A 14,928-nucleotide genomic window follows, 5' to 3' on the forward strand; every position below is an offset into this window, starting at 1 on the left:
ACGACACACGCTAAGGGGACGCCCATTTGATATTAAAAGGGGGTTGGAAGATTTATTAAGTTTGAAAGTTTCATTTACATGCCATCAGCAGACTTTTTCATTGACACAGTCCATTCATTTTTCTTTCATTTTCTATCTCCTGAAGTTAAAATTATTTCTTTTATCCAGATAAAAAATAAACCATTTTTTCCAAGAAATGGTAATCATTGAACTTGTTCAACATATTTTGTAGATGATCGGCTGACTCCGCCATCAACACTGTATCATCAGCGTAGAGTAAAACGAATAATTTCAAAAATATAACTAATTCCCTTTCTAGAGTATATGTAATGCTAGCCAAACCGGTAATATTCTCGTTTTCAAAGAAATCTTGTAAATCATTTACAAATATAGAAAAAAGAAAAGGGGAAAGATTTTCCCCTTGTCTGACCCCCATTTCACACTCGAAATAATCTGATTTACAACGGTTATATGATACACATGATTTGAGATTTTGATACAAGTTAAAAATAACATTATACATTTTCCCATTGATATTACATTGTAACATTTTATACCAAAGTGCATCTCTCCAAACTTTATCAAACGCTTTTTCAAAGTCAACGAAGGCACAAAATAGTTTTTTTCTTTTTTTTGTTTTAGGATTTCGAAAAAGGAATATAGAGTAAATATGCTATCGGTTGTAGAGTAGGACTTACGGAAACCAAATTGATTTTCTTGTATCAGATTTATTTCATTTGAGTAATTGCACAATCTGTCGTTAAGGACTGCGGTAAACAATTTTCCTAAACAGCTAAGAATGGTTATAAGTCTAAAGTTTTTTGCATCAAGGGGGTTGCCCTTATTTTTGTATATTGGTATGATATTACCTGTTAGCCAATTTTCTGGTATAAATCCCGTTTCAAAAATCATGTTAAAAACCTTTTCATAAAGTGGGAGGAACAATGTTGACGTTGATTTGATATATTCATTTACAATGCCATCTTCCCCACCTGCCTTGTTATTTTCGAGTTTCTTGATACATTTCATGATTTCATCAGTTGTTATTGGCCAATTTACTTGCTCGTTTATATGATCTAGAAAAGGATTGTTTAAATTAATAGGCAGTTCATTTTCTGCTTTATTTAATTTTTTAAAGTAATCATAAAGATCTGTTATTGGAATATTTGGTTGCTTTTTACATCTATCTTTATTCAAAAGTTTCCAGTATTCTTTCGGATCATTTGACCTCATGTTTTTTAATTTTTTTTCTCAATTCTCTTCTATACATTTTTTGAGTTTTGTCAAGAGTTTTCTTGTAACATTTTTCAGCTTCTGTGAGTTTTTTTCTATTCGTCTCTGTTCTCCTTTTTTTATATTTACGTTTTAGTTTTCTGAAGTTTTGTTTTTCAAATTTACATTCATTGTTAAACCATGGCTTGTCTGATTTGGGGGATTTATGGTGGGTTTTATAAGACTTTTTCGGTACATATATACCAAAAGTACGTTTCGCACTTGTCAGAAATATTTCACACATAGTATCTACAATATTATTCATTTTACTTTTATCAACAGATTCGTTTGGTGTGCTTTCAATTAGATTTATTAAATCAGTGATTTTCTCTTCATCTACATTTTCTTGTAATATATGTGTTTTCGTTGAATCCCAATTTTTAATCTTATCACAATTTCCTATTGGATAAATGTTTTTAACAGACATTAATAAAATTTCAAATATTTTATGCTTTGTTACGTTTCCCCCGTAAAAACTGCACAACTTACATAAGAGAAAGAGTCTGTCAAGTCAATGAATTTCCCCTTTAACTTTCTCAAATATTTTATATCAAAATATAACATGTAATACAGACTTTTAAAATATATAAAAACAGTTTACAGACATTAATTTATCAACTTAAAAAAATAACTTTCTTTTTTCCCACATCCGATACCAAATGGAAAATTTTATGTTAGGAAAAGTTTGTCCAGTAAAGATTTTGAATTCATATCTGGACATATTTAACAAAATTACACGTCAAAATATAGCAACAAGTTTTACAATCTTTTAGAATATATTGAGGATTTTTGACAGACATTAATTAAAATCAATATAGGTGGTGTTTTCTTACCGACCCCGTGAAAACGACAGAAATCAAACAACAGAACAAGTCCGTCCTGTCAAGATTTTTCCACTTTTACTGACTCAAAATGAAATAATTTGACAGACACGACACACTTAATCGATAACGCACTTTATTCATCAACGTCCCCCTTTTCATTACAATTTTCTTGTCAGAAAAAGTTCGATCTGTCAAGAATTTCGCTTTATTATTTGACATTTTCCAGAAACCTTAAATCGTTTAAAAGTACTTTTATTCTTCTTTAGAAATCATTTAAAATGTTTGGATACCATTAAGTAAAACAGAAGATATAGCCAAAAATGTATCGGAAAATGACCGTCCGGTTTTTTTCTCGTCTTGTTTTCAGACCAACCCAGTTCCTTCCGATAACGAAGCGGCAGGTACAAATATAGATTTTCAAATGATAATAGATATCTATTACTATAAACCTTACCTTACCTCTGGATCAAGACCCCTTCAAAGAGGAAGCACAGTTACTGAACTGCGTACAACAGGTGCAATAGCGTGCTAGTGCTCTCTGTACAGTGTGTGTTGGTGGGTTCAAAATGGTTCAACTTCCTATTGCACATTAGGTATTTTATCTTAGCATTGTACAATACAATACTATTTATATTAAAGTTGTCTGCCGACTGCAGAGTTTAGTGATGCATTAAAATCACAAGAGAACCACTGTTATGGCCGAATAATGCACTTGATGACAAAGATAAGCTTTCATATAAAATACTAAAATTTACTTTGTCATTTGTAACAGATCTCTCAGTGCCTTGAGACTTTTAAGTATTACATGAATTTTTAACTGAAAACATTATAATTATTTAATTGTTGTGATAGACATATTTTCCCCCTATATTATATTTGAAATTCACGTAAATTAACTCTACATTTGGCAATCGAGTAGGTTCCATTTCGGAACCGAGGAAACATTACAACTTTCATAAAATGCACCAACTTTCCAGTCCGTGTTATGATTTTATGTACCCTTAATACCTCATTCTAGTCGGTGGAAAATAGCCACAACCGTGTTGGTGCTCTTCACTATTTCATATCCACCACCATCGATTTTTCTGTGTACATATGTACAGCTATACACTCAAATCCCATCATCATTAAGAGTAATATAATATAATGAAGGTGAAACCTTTTAACGCTCCCGAAACTTTGAAAATGTTTGTCATCTCTGATTTGATATATTATACTAATATAACCTTCAAATATGGTAAATTTTGTAATGTCCTAAAGCATTATACTAATTGTCATGGTCTGATATGTTTATTGGCTGAAATATCAGGCATTCATAAAGAATTATTGGTTGTCATGGTCCGAAATTTGTTTGGGTCGAATTGTCCGGTACTGGGATACAATTTGTGAAACGGTCTTAAAAGATTTCTTTTTTTCAATTTAGTTATGCTTCGTTCTGTTTCGAATTGTATGTTTAACCTTGTTTTTATTACAATTTGATTCATTTTATTGAATTGTTTCGTTTCGATTCTTTCATAGATTATTTTCGTTTCGTTTTGTTTCGTTTCTGTTTCGCAATTTTTATGACCTGAGAATTATGGGTAATATTGATTATGTTATTTCATAAACATCTGGGCGCCATACTGCAGACCATTATAGCCAACCCTATCTTGGAAAAGCTATGATTTGATTTATATTTAATTATCAAAACTATCGAACATTTTCCGAGACTGGTTTGGCTCTCAATTTCATATATATACAAGTATAGTTAAACTTCTCCAAACCGGACCCTCAGCAAACCGGTCTTCCCTTCAAACCGGCCGTTATCAAAAGTCCCAGCTGATATACCTTAAAACCTGTGTGTTTTGTCTTCAATAGACCGGCCACTCCCTAAAAATGTACATTGACCGGTTTTTCACAGCTTTAGTTAAATATTTCAAATGGAAACAACCTCACAATTCTGGCCGCCCGGTTATTGTTCACCTGTAATAAATGTGTCAACAAAACTGTAAATGACCATGTAATATTACGTAATTTATAATTCATTCACTGACCGGTTTACATTTCATCAGTGGACAGATGATAATTGAAGGGGACAGTAGTTTAAACAACAAATTTAATCCAGTCAGTACATTTTGTCACTGGTTGGTGTTAATTGTTGTGTACACATGTCAGGCAACCGCGGTCATTTAATAGTACGATCTTTACGATCTTTAACCGTCAATTAATGTGACCTGCACCCAAGCCAAAACAACATGGGGGTGAAATTTTTTGACTTTGTTGATAGGTAATTTATGAAAACAATACAAGTAATTAATTACCATCAATAGCCCTTTGGTCTTTAATACACATTCTTTCAAAACTGTGAACATTATTTTGTTGGTAGTACCGTTTGTAAAATCTAATCATTTACAAATGATGCAAGCTTTGATATGAATAAAAGACCAGAAGTTTTGAATCGGCAATTAAACATGTCTTGACCAACAAACTGACAAGGTGTAGGGTTATAGAACACATTAATGGAACAGCTCTTAGAATGCATTGCTATTTTTCACAAAACCGGCTACCCCTTTAAGCCGGCTATTTTTTCTTGTCCCAGTGGTGACTGGTTTCACTGTATACGCAAATGAAGCTGCCATGCCTAAAAAAAATATGTGTTTCCGGTAACCAGACTGACCCCAGTTTGTGCCCCCCGACCTAACTTTTTATGGTGTCGGCAAAAAAAAAAACTTCGGAATATTGGCGTTTTCCGTCGCCAATTTGCATTTTATTGTATTTAAATCGCTCTCCGGTGTGGAGACCTATTATCACAGTAAGAACACTAAGGCGAACGCCAGTACGACTTCAGTATTTGCAATCAAAATTGTGACATATCAGCACTTGGAGGCTAAAAACCTACTGATCATAGTTCTTTGTTTAACCTTGATTCACTTATGACCACTAGGGCTTATCTGTATTGACGATCTGCACCCACCCTAATGCTGTTTTTCAGCTCCTGAAAATAAAGGTACAAACCGGATATTGATGTTTTTTCTTGCTATAAGTATACAGAACCCTGTTGATAGTTGATAATACAACCATAAATGCTCCCTTTGGGAGTGTAAAAATGAAATCCCTCAAGTTAAAATATGTATATTTTTGTCACACTCACTGGCTTGTAGTCTAATATGGGTAGGCGTTGCCTAAATCAGCGAGCACCTTTACCATACTTGTCCCGTCTGTGTGAGACTCATAAAAATAATAAAGGACATTACAAAGGGGTGGGGGTCGACCCAGATGAAAATTTTTGTTTCGTTAATGTAGTATTTTTATTTGAAAATCTGCCTTGTTAATTAAAGGGGAAGTTTTTTTTTCAATAAATGAATAACAAGAAAATAATTTGCTTTTCTATCTTAGAAAAGCTATTTTTCGATTTGGATAATGTAATCAGAGTTATATTTCCAAAGCTGGTTAGGTTCTTGACAACAGCGACGGTGGAACAGAGAAGACCATGTACGTACATTCACACGTTTCCCAAACTTTTTAAAAATATCATATTGACTTCTTTTAATTAGTGAAAAAAATAGAGGAAGACTGGAAAACTATCAGAAAAGATGAATTTATATTTACTGAAACGTAATCTTAACCTATGTATTTTTACAATGTATATTTGGTTTAAGGAAGTGACGAATTTTCTCCGTAAGACAGTCACTTTTTGTTATTTCTGTGACATGACTTTTTTTCTTTAGTATATTTGGGAACCTTAAGGGAAATTTAGATTGTACATGTACATGTAATACCATAGAGCTCGCACCGCTTTGTGTTGCTAGCTTTTAAAATGGTTGAGTTAAATAGTTTTTCTGTATAAGTTAAAAAGATAGGTGTCACTTATTGAAATGAATTCTATTCAAATCAGCTGCTGGTTAAATCAGCACCTGTTTTTCATTGGTCTTATATATTTGATTAGAAGTACCAGATCTTTGCTGTAACAATTTTGTTAGTATATATAAAAATGACTGAAAATTAAAGAAATCAGGAATTCATGTTTTTATCTTCTTCTTTGAAACCACTTGGCCCATAAAACCAAATGTAGCAGGAATAATGGGAGGTCTTTGAGCTTCTGGTATTATTATTTTAAGAAGGGATAGCAACTATTGTATAATCTGTAGGAGTGATGAGTCTGTCAAGTTATGGAATATACTGAGAGAAATATATGTTAAAAGGAACATAGTAAATCCTGGACTTTGGTTGTACTGATAGTTTTATGTCATAATACACTGAAATAAAGATGGCATATATTTCCAAAAATTTTATTTTGATACTATGATACAATATACATATTAATACAATGTATCTATAATTCAAGACAACTATTTTGTCTTTCTTACATCTCTCTCTCTCTTTCTCTGCAAAAAAGGAAATTGCGCAAATTTGTTTTAAGGCATATTGTTTCAATAATCACAAGTCATGGAAGGCCTTCTTGATGACATCTAACTTCTCTTGCACAGTGTATGCAGGGTAGTTCTCCCTGTCTGACATTGTGGAAATGATACCAGACTTATTGCCATTTCTAAGCTTATTGTTTATCCTAAGAAAGCTTGGGTTTCATTGTATTTCTTTATCCAAATTCTTTATTTAATCACATCAAACAGTCTTTAATTGGCTTCAGTAGAGTTTATAACAAAAACAAAATAATTATCAAAACATTTATTAAATATTACATATAAAACTGTAACTACATTTTATTTTATTCTTTTGTGCACATTTCAGATGATTTGTTTGTGTGAAAAAATTTCAAATTTTATTATGTATTCAGTATGAATATTTAATTTAAGATATATGACATAAAATATTTTAAAAAGTAGGTGCCGAAATAACCACAGACTGGTGCCGATTTAACTAAGTCCTGATTTGACCATGTGCCAATTTGACTTGTTACCATTTAAAATTCTGTAAGCTTTCCTATATCTTCACTCTTTTAATATCTTAAACTTCATTTAATGACTGTCATAAAACTACTATTCATTTTAAAAGATTTTACTATCTAAAACTGTATTGTTGTTCTTGGACACTATTTAGCAAAAAAATAAAAAGAATTTTAAAAAGATTAAAAGTCAGGTTCTCATTGTTTATAAAATGTAAAACAAAAAATAAATTGGAAGACCCCTGGTGTTTCTCCTTCTATTCTTATTTCTTTGGTCTACATGTATGGTTCTTTCAGTTCTGATGTCCTCTTAATATGGAGCTTGAACATCAATCTCCTTGCCAACCCTTCTATCCTTGCGGCAGTAGTTGTCTTTATTTGATTATAGAGGTATTATCAAGAAGAATTTCTGATTGTAGTGTCTAGTTGGAATGTTAAGCTCATTTTACCATATCTTGGTCATTTCATTAAGGATGTCTGTTCTCTCGTTTTGCAGTTTCTCACACTGAAATGTTGTAGATTTTCTTCTGCTTTTCCACAAAGAAGACATGTAGGATCTGTTTCATAATGATATAACAGAATATGCTTGGTTTGGAGGATATATGTTCCAGTCACTATTCATTTCCTTTTGCTGAGATTTTCTTTGCTCATGAATGTTAGACCATTGTATAAATGTGCCAATTCCACTATTCTTGTACTCCAGTAATCCAGTAATTTTGCCTTGATCATTGTGATCCATTTAGATATTTTAATAGGATAGTCCAGGTAAGTATATGCCTCATTGAGGTCGTACTGACTTAGTAATTTGTTAATCATGAAGAACCAACTGTTACTGTTGTCAATACATACTATTAGCTGCCTTCTTGCAAGTTTTTTTGTCAATGGTGATTTCCTCTTGGTGACAAATGTTATTGAAGAAGGTTAGGACTTTAATATGAATTTTGGCTTCTATTGGGAAAATTCTGGACAGGATGTATAAAGCAGGATCTGGGCATCTCATAAGTAATAGAAGAATTTGTTTCAATGTCCAATGTTGGAATAACTCTAACTGCTCTAGTGGTTTTGAGGCTGGTGTAAATAGCTCCATGCCTTATAGTAAGACTGGTAGTATGTAGGTCTAATATATGTGCTGAAGTGATTCTGGGTCTAGGTCTGTCATTTTGACACTGAAATCCACATCCAATTAAACTGTAAGCACTCCTCCTGGCTTTAGTAATGTGTTCCTCCACATTAGTTTTTATGTATGTTTCAGTGAGGTGGTCCTGATGATCCCCAGATGTGTAGCTTTTTCTACAAGTTTGTACATGTCAGTGCTTAGTATTCCTCCTTGGCAGACTCCTATGTTAATTTTGAATGCATCTGACGTTTTGAGACAGCTTTCTCTGTTAATGTGTAGGTTCTTTATAATTGTCCAGGTTTTATCTTATTTCAACATGGTATACCCTTCTGAAGAGGTGGGACTGTACGACTTTATCAAAGGGGCTTTAACATCCAGAAGTACAATATATCTGTTTTCTCTTTTATCAGCTAAGGTACTTTATAAAGTTTATAAACTTTATAAACTTTAAAAAATTAACAATCGTGAGCCCTCATAATGCGAGACTTGTAAGAGTAATTGAGGACATCATAAATACCCACAATGGCATCATCATCATCATGGACAATATATATGTATGTTCAGTACAACAGTAGTCAGTAGATACTGGCAATGACTAGTCATATTGTACATGAAGGTCTTGTCATTTTCAAGACGGAAGCAATTCTTGCCAATCTGATCACAAAAATTTTATTCCTCTATGAAAATCGTTGCACAAATGTATGACAGCTCATTTTTGATAGCAAAACCACAGCAATCTGTTAGATGTTACATTTTCTAAGCCAACCAAAATCCTTAAAATTTACTAGTACAGGAATAGGCATTATTATAAATTAATTATGTACATGTACTAATTTTATCTTACATTACATTGCTTCTTCAATCACCATTTTAAGACCTAAGGGTACCAATGGTCTCAATGTTGATTTTCCTCCTTGTGTTATTTTCCATAGGTACCCCGGTACATGTACATACACTAGAGTCAACCAAAATTTTAATTTCTCCACTCTTCACAATGAAGTCACTCATGTCATCCACTGTGACTCCTCCTATTATGTAAAAAACTAGGATAAAATTGCTCCATTACCTATACTTTTCAATATTTTTTTCTGCCCATAACTGAGAAATGTTATTAAATTGCTAGAACCATTAAATATACCTTGGTAATATGAGGAAGGTGAAACCTTAAACGCTCTCAAAGAAACATATAATTTCAAACACCTAAGTCCTTTCATATTTTTTCCAAAATGGTGAATTTTGTTATGATATATGGTTTTATTGTCCTTATACATTCTCTTATTGTCATGGTCTGAAATATATATGGACTGAAACTTCGGGCTTTGGTCAGGAATTATGGGTTGTCATGGACCAAAATGTCTTTGGGTCCAATTGTCTGGTATTGATTAGTTGATTATGCCATTTATTTAAACATTCGGGTGCCATGTTTTGACTATCCCTATCTTGGAAAAAGCTGAAATTTAATTTGTATTTAATCATCAAAGCTACATGTAGCTAATGTTTCCTAGACTGGTGTGGTTCTCAATTGCATTTTTCAAAGTATATGAAAATGAAGCTGCCATCATACTGTCTTTTAGCTCCCAATTTTTGCACAAATTGGATATTGATGCATTTTCTACCTGTAAGTATGTGCAGGACCCAGTTAATAATACAGCCGTAGCATATAAGAAAGGAGTAGTAAACTTACACACAATTTTTTAAATGGCGACTCCAGTATAGAGAGTGGAGACACTGTGACTCCACTCATAATACATTGTATCTCCACTCTGGAAAGTGGAGAAATAAAAATTCATGTTGACAGTGTATGAATATTGCTACGATATCCTGCTTGCTTTTAGTTTCTTCTACTGTTTCACCATCTAATGGTGTACATGTATTTAGGCTGGTCATGTTCATTTTTCTAATTCCTAGATCATTTGAGGCTTTTTAGCATATTTTTACTTTCTTCCTCATGTACAAAAAATAAAATGGGTTTCTGATTTGATTTGTCTATAGTGGCAGAGTGGTGATGAGTTGGTTTATCCCACTCAGTAATCGTTAGGCATTGAGTGTTTTGGAGTAATATTGGGAACATTTGTTTGCTTGGATGATCCAGTAGCAGTTTTAGGTTTAAGGTTGGAAGTTTTCTGCCCTTCCTTTCAATTGTCCATTTTTTTTTTTTGCCATTTTATTTCCGTACTTTTCTCTGCTCCTTTTTTATATCCCGTACAGTCATGATTCTTTAGCGAGTTAGTCTGCTTCAATGTTTCCTGCTTTTTTAGCATGACCAGGTGTCCATTATATTGTTGTAGTAATTCCCTTCACCCTGAGGTATTCTACATACTCTTTTATATCTCTAATGACCTCTACATGTATGTAGTGTAGCTGAGAATAAGTAGTCCCACTGTACACTGGAGGTCTGAGAAATATAATTTTCAGGGAATTAATGACAAGTTTTCTTTTATTAAAAATTCTAGGACTAACATGACAGCTACCATATTTGCCAGTAATATCATAGATGGAACCTCTCTGAGCTACTTGTCTGCTTAGTCATATTACAGGTTTGTTCAGAGTAAATAATGGCTCCCGCTTTGCAAGGTCCAGGATTTCCTAGGTATGACCCATCAGTGTATGCTTTAAAAAGCCTGGTCATCACTGGTGTACTGGAGCATATTCATATTCTGTATTTCTTGGCATAGAGCTGTCTGTTCTTCTGTCCTGGATTTGGAGCTTCCAAGTCTATTCCAAAATGTTGGTCTAGTTTTTGTCATTCATATTTCACCAGCTCTGTATACATGCAAACTCTTGTTCAATTTGGCTGATGTTAATTCCTGTTGCATTTTCATATCATCTGCTTGATTTAGTGCTTTTCCAAATGGTGTCTGAAATCTGTCAAATTGTTCCCTATATTTCACTAGTTGTTTCTGAATAGGTTCTTGTATTGACTTTGATTGTACTTTTGATATTTCTTTTATGCTTATTTGTTATATGTGTATATCTAAAGGTTTTATACAGGCTTCAATTTCTAGAACTTTCCTTCCAGCTGTGGTTGGTATATCTAATTCTAAGCATAGTGTCACAGTCAGGGCTTTTCTCTTCTCTGTATCTTGTCAAATTTCTGTAATTATTTGGTGTCAGCTATATGCCAAACTGGGCAGCTGTATTCAATTACTTGTCTCACCAAGCTTTGTACTGTTGTATCATTTTTTCTGTGTTGATTTTGCTGACATGTCTTACCTCCCTAACTAAGTATGGATAGGTTTCTCTTTGCCTTTTTCTCTACAGTATCGATATGGCTACAGGTCATTTTCTCATCTAGTATCACCCCAGTAGTTTTGGTGTAGGGTTGTATTTCATGCCCTGGCTTGTCATCTAGGTCTTACATGTTGCTATTCTAGACACATGTCTCTGTCCTTTGTAAGTTGATGTTTATTCTCCATTTCAGGGTCCACTGTATGACTTTGTTCATGTTTTCTTTCATTGTTGTTTTCAGTTGGGGAATTTCACTTTTAGGTGCTGAGTCTCATATAGTGCCATCATCTGCAAATTTTTTGTAATCTCCTATGATGTCATTTAATAGGTGATGAGACGGAGCCTCGTGGTAGTCCAATGTCTGATTGAATTCATCTCCTATGAAACTGTTGAATTTGCATCTGGGAGTCCTGTTCTGAAGAAATTATTTATCCAACACCATATTCTCCCTTCAGTGTCCAGTTTATGGAGTTTTACCAGTAAACCTTCTCCCTAGATGGAATCACATGCTTTTTCCAGATCAATGAATACCTCTGATGTGATTTCTCCCTGGTTGAATTTTCTGTAGTAAGTTGAACAACCCAGAGTAGACTGTCGGAAGTAGAGTGTTTTTTACAAAAGCCCTCTTTGTTTTTCATACATGATTCTCATCCCATCTATAAATGCTGCCAGTCTGTTTAATATTACTCTTTCAGATAGTTTGCCTATGACACTGGTGAGACTAATTAGTCTATAGGAGGATGGCGAGTAATAGTTAGATTTTTCCGGTTTTCTGAAAAATTTAATGTTTGCTCTTTTCCATTCAGTGGTATTTTTCCTTTTTTCCATGTTATTTCTAGCATCTGTAGCGTTGCCTCGTAAAATTTTCACCAGCAAATTTAAATAACTTGGGGGTGGGGGGGGGAATGGTTATTTGGGTGTTTTTTTTTCTATCTTAAGTGCATACATGTGTATTGCAGACATGATTATATTACTTGCAAGTGAAAAAATACACAATGAACACTGCAGATGTATGTACATCCTAAGCTTTTTTAAGTGTACTTACTATTGTAAAGGAAATGAATACTGCAGGCCTACATTGTATATCAATAAATCTGGCCCTGTCACTATTGCAACACACCTGTCATAAACAGTATCTATAAACAATGCAATTTTGTTTTTTTTCAAATGTCCTGTGTTAATGGGCATTTTCCACATTAGTTAGCAGAGAATCAGTTCCTAAATGAGATTCACATTGGTAGTCCCCTATCAGCGACTTTGCAAAAGTTTGCACAGTCAGTCAGTCAGGCAAATCTGTTTTCCACACTTTTTTCCTCATGCTTGGAGATGTACTTTGGTACATTGCTTTACCGTGAGGTGTTACAGTTAAATTGTTCTTGTTTTGCTTTAGTTATTGCCCTTGGACAAATTTGTGTAAAATCTTAATTGTCTCCACGTTTTTTATACGCCTGTCATACACAGGACGTGTTATGGTATACCGTTGTCTGTCTGTCTGTCTGTCGTCAACACTTCAGACAATAACTCAAAAACACTTTCTCCAACTTTTATGAAACATTGGTGAATTGTTCATATTTATTGACGTAAGCTCTCTTATGATTTTTATAAATTTCAGATTTTTTTGTTTCTGTGTTATGACTTTTTATACTGAAAAAAGGAGGGATTTTCAAGTTTTCAGTTTAATTTGATATTTGATAGATTGCTTTACTACAAGTTACCATTCAAAATTTGAATTTTATCATGGTCTGTTTATTTTTTGCTGAGTTATGGCTCTTGGACTCTGAAAATTACTGCAGATTCTGTTTTGCACACTTGTGTACAAAGTACGCATTAAGTTTGCATTCTGTTTTAATTCTTTATGTAGGTCATTGGGTCACTCTTTGTCTATCAACCACCTGTTGATTGGTGCCAAACTAAAGACATACATTGTGCATGCATGATGTAACAATGAAGTTCTATTTTTACCATACATGTATTTACTAATAACTATGTACTTTTTGATGATATTATATGAGAAGAAAGATTTTTTTTCAATTTTAGCTCTGACACCTGGCCTAATGGCCCTATTAGGTATTGTCGTCACTTTGCGTCTGTCTTCGTCTAGCTTTTTTAAAACATTTTTCTCTGAACCTGCATGACCAATTGCAATAAAACTTGGCATGGTTGTTCCTTATGGTATTCTGCACACACTGATCATTTAAGATTTTTGAAACATTGAAAAACATGGCCACTGTTACTAGAAATAGAACATAGGGGTCAAAATACAGTTTTTGCAAATAACTCAAAAACTTAAAGTTAGCAAATTGCTGACAAGGGTTATGTAGTTCACCCTCAGAAGACAAACCTATGCCGAAATTTCAAAAAGACTTGTATGAGTTATAGCTTTTAAAACAGATTTTTTTGTCGTTTTTCATGTGTTCAACTTTGAAAATCTTCTCTGAAACCATTTGACAAAATTTAATGAAAGTTGGCATAATTGTTTCTTAGGGTATCTTGCAAAAACTGATGATTTAAAATTTGTTATTGGTTGAAAAACATGGCTGTCGTTACTAAAAATAGAACATAGGGGTCAAAATGCTATTTTTTCTTGAGATAAGGGTTACTACAGATACTTTGGAGTCAACCTCATATCTTGGCCTACACTTAGAGATCGATGGTAAAAGAAAACTATTGACCAAACTATACCACAAAAGGGATGACTTTTCATTCCGTATTGTCAACTTCTTTTCATCTGTGGCAACATCCCTTCAACACCTGCATATGGAGTTTTCATATCCCAACTCATACGTTATGCCAGAGCTTGCCTTAACTACACAGACTTTTTGTATGGGGCTAAACATCTTTCAATTAGGCTTCTAGACCAGGGTTACATTTTTTGTATGTTGCCACAAGTTTTATGGTCATCATCATGAACTCGTGGATTGTTATGATGTATCCATCTGCACCATGAAAACTGATTTATTCAACGTGTCATAGTTTTCCTTTCCTCTTTCTACTACCCTGGACTTGATGACTTTATGAGCAACTCGCTGAGTGTTTCTAGAAAAGGGACACTTACCCTACCAGTGCACCTGGTCCATAATCCTAGTTCTTAATGGAGTCCGAGTTGCTCATTTACTTTAGTTACTTTGTGTATACTATTTTGGTTTTTTGAAATCTTTTTTTAAGCGGCCATTTTCAAAATGGTTGTCATTTTGTTGCCATTTTTACCAGTGGCTCGGATTTCAATGATTTTTGGTTGTATTAGGAAACATCATATTCGAAGTTGAATAGGGTGTTTTTTTTTAGTTAAAAAGATAGCCCATTTCATGAAGTACATGCATACAGCTAAGTGTAAGGTAGAAATGCACTGAATCTGATGGAGGTGGGCAAGTATTAGATTGCATCTAGAATCAATATCTATTATCCAATTTCAATAAATTTGGTATTTTTGTAATCCACATATACAGAGCTTTCCAAAAAGTACAAAATATTTACATTTAAAAACAAATCCTTCTCCTTTAGGTTGCACTATACAGATGGGATTGAGGTGCACTGTTACATACACTAAATTGACCTGGTCTAATTTTGTAAAACTTAAAAATAAAAGACGAAACTTGGTGGAAATA

General features: G+C 33.5%; 1 protein-coding gene across 3 annotated transcripts in view; it reads left to right on the forward strand.

Annotated features, from left to right (window-relative positions):
* Positions 1-2,461: 2,461 nt before the first annotated feature.
* The window catches only part of LOC148615774 (deoxynucleoside triphosphate triphosphohydrolase SAMHD1-like), a 49,357-nt gene continuing 36,890 nt past the window's right edge, over positions 2,462-14,928 (forward strand). For 2 of the 3 annotated variants that reach the window (XR_015922057.1, XM_088582357.1), the window contains exon 1: positions 2,462-2,689. The gene's annotated coding sequence lies outside the window, so the exon portion shown is untranslated. The remainder of the gene's footprint in view (positions 2,690-14,928) is intronic. The other variant, XM_088582358.1, reaches the window with a different exon arrangement.

The sequence above is a fragment of the Perna viridis genome, chromosome 5 (genome assembly GCF_037379345.1).
Source record: "Perna viridis isolate PV_CMFRI_1.1 ecotype Kerala chromosome 5, ASM3737934v1, whole genome shotgun sequence".
Lineage (NCBI taxonomy): Eukaryota > Metazoa > Mollusca > Bivalvia > Mytilida > Mytilidae > Perna > Perna viridis.